The sequence below is a fragment of the Octopus bimaculoides genome, chromosome 2 (genome assembly GCF_001194135.2).
Source record: "Octopus bimaculoides isolate UCB-OBI-ISO-001 chromosome 2, ASM119413v2, whole genome shotgun sequence".
In the NCBI taxonomy this organism is placed as follows: Eukaryota; Metazoa; Mollusca; class Cephalopoda; order Octopoda; family Octopodidae; genus Octopus; species Octopus bimaculoides.
In genome coordinates, this window is record NC_068982.1 from 186,702,126 (window position 1) to 186,705,382 (window position 3,257).

Sequence of the window (3,257 nt, forward strand, 5' to 3'; positions counted from 1 at the left end):
AACCATGAAACAATTCGTACCCAATTAACTAAAGACTTGTTTTGTTTATGCTTTTCCCTCCGGTTTTTTGTTCTATGTGTGCCATAAATATCGCCATCCGTTTTAGAGAAAAATTTGTAGTTTAGAATCAGTAGTTCTTTGACTGCTATTTCTAAATTTTCAGTATGTTGGAGAAGCAACTCAATTGCTAATCCCTGTATATTTATGATTATATATATACGACGGGCTTCTTTCAGTTTCCGTCTACCAAATCCACTCACAAGGTTTTGGTCGGCCCGAGGCTATAGTAGAAGACACTTGCCCAAGGTGCCATGCAGTGGGACTGAACCCGGAACCACCTTTACACATGTTTCACTTGCTAATAGGAATCACAAAATTTTAAATGTTGGACAAACATGTAAGAAATTTCCAATTAAAAATTCAGAGGATCAAATGATACAATTAGCAAGTGAAATATGTGTAATAGTGAACCATTAATACCAAAGACAACTTGCCAACTTTCTTTAATATAATAGCTCTGCAAACAATATTTCCAGACTGTTCAACTCTAATATGGACCTTGCATCAGTAAAAACAATGATAACTCCATACTGGATTAAGCAGATGTGCTTCAAGAAGACACAGTTCGATTACCCCCACCTCCTACCAAACCTTACATATTATATATCATTTTTGTGTATGTGTATTTTGTGTATGCCACCACGATTTAAATTTTATTGTATTCCACATTCTGAAATTTTTGTAACTCACATTAAAAAAAAATTCGTACTCTGCCTCTCATCATATTTCACGATAAAAACATTTTTTTTCATTCTTTTTCGTTCAAAATCTTTCTTCCTTTTTAATATAACTGGTGAAGCAGAGAATCCATTAATTTTGTGTTTCTTTTTTTTTTTTTTAACCTCAAATTACAATTTTCCTTTCTTCCCACACTTTTGCCAGTTTGCAAAAACATTTTTTTTTAAGGCGTGGCTGTGTGGTAAGAAGTTCGCTTCCCAACCACATGGTTTCAGGTTCAGTCCCACTGTGTGGCACCTCTTCTACTAGAGCCTCGAGCCAATCAAAGCATTACAAGTAGATTTGGAAGATGGAAACTGAAAGAAGCCCTCATGTATATGTGTGTGTCTCACTACCGCTTGACACCCAGTGGTGGTGCATTTACACCCCTTTAACTTAACGGTAAAAATTATTGAGGGTGGTGCAACAGCATGGCAGCAATCTAATGACTAAAACAAGTAAAAAGCGAAAGATAAGAGTTTATCTACACTTACACGAGTTCGCCAGTGTATTTGCGTTGACATAATTCCCATTAAATTGAATTTCGTGAACCATTTGTATCCCCATCTCCCACACAAAGATAATGCTCTATTTTACTTTGGACAAAGTTTTTGCTACGACCATTTATGATAGAAGGGAAAGCAAGTTTTTTTTAAAATTTATATATCCCATTATACTTTTATTCAATTAAAAATATCCTTTTCTACATTTTAAACAACTGAAATTATCGCCTTATAGATACTTCTTTTAAAAATTCTAATTTTGTTTTACACATATCTAACTCCGAATGATTTAAAAAAAGAGAAAGAAGGGAAAAAAAGCACATCAGTTCAACACCAAATGCCTCAATTGGTCGCACACCACAAGGTTCAACGGAACCTACGGAAGTCAGCCAACATTACCACAGTCGATGGCGAGGCTAGGCGTTGGCACAGCCAAGCACCCTCATGAGCATCACCTGACAACTCTGCAAGGCGAGCCACCAACGATGACAAGAACTTCGTCGTTAGCGGCTTAGCCCCTCCAAACGTCACAAACTACAAAACTTCTGTAAAATATTTTGCAATAGCAATTCTCTGAGAGAACGCCGTATGGCAAATTGCATTCGCAACAGCTATTCTAAACATCCGCCAAAATACTCACTGCAATATTTTCGTGTGAACCTTCTGTTATGTCGTCAAAAACACTGTTTCCATTCTATTTCTTGTTCAACTCACTTATCTTATTTATTACATCGGCTTTTTTTACTCGGGTGAAGGACTGGGAAAATCATTCGTCCTGCTGAACTAAATTTTACTTTTCATCCCTCCGCGATCGAAACAACAAATAATAAAAAGATGATTGCTTTTATACCGTAATCAGTCCGAGCTCTTTGTGTATTTCTTTTCCTTCGGAAACCTATATGATATGGCAACGGCCTCTTTGTGGGACACTTAACTATGGAATGAAATTAGAGATGTAATCTATTATAGACATAACATTGACATATCATTGGTAAGATGGAGAAATAAATATGTGTGTGTCTGTGTGCGGGTTTCTGATATGGCTTTAAATGTTGGTAGAAGGCTAGCAATTTCAGGAGACGGAGTAAGTCGATTATTCAATCGGTACTTATTTTATCGAACCTGAAAGGATGAAGGGCAAAGTCGGCTTGAAAACATAAAGACGGACCAAAAGCCGCAAAACATTTTGCCTGACACGCTAACGATTCTGCTAGTTCGCCGCCTTAGCGTGTGTTATTGAAAGAAAATTCTTTGTAATCTTGGCTCAAAACCAGCAATTTTGAGGAGAAGGGGCAAGTCGATGTAATCAGCTCCAGTACTGGTGTTTACCTTATTGACTTTGAAAGGGGCAAAGTCGACATCGATGAGGTTTGAACCCAGAAAAGTAAAGAAATGCCGCCAATCGTTTATTTCTGATGTGCTATCAATTCAACTGTTCGGTGGAGCAGCTACTGTACTCAGTCACTGGAACTATGGGTTCGAGTCCAGTCATAAACGATTTTATCTTGTTTTGAAATTAAAGGTATATTACAATAGATTGAGATTTGTTAAAAGATTTACCAACGTAGTTGTATCGTATCAGGAAAAAAACGAAAGAAAAAAATAGAGAAGTTTTATATATGGAGAATTTTAAATCACTTCTTTAACTTTCTAAGACATCTCAATGCTTCTAAAAGCAAACTTCGTTTGTTTGTTTACGTTCATCGTAATTTGAATTTATACATACATACATACATACATACATCATCATCATCATCATCATCGTTTAACGTCCGCTTTCCATGCTAGCATGGGTTGGACGATTTGACTGAGGACTGGTGAAATCGGATGGCAACACCAGGCTCCAATCTAATTTGGCAGAGTTTCTACAGCTGGATGCCCTTCCTAACGCCAACCACTCAGAGAGTGTAGTGGGTGCTTTTACGTGTCACCCGCACGAAAACGGCCACGCTCGAAATGGTGTCTTTTATGTGCCAC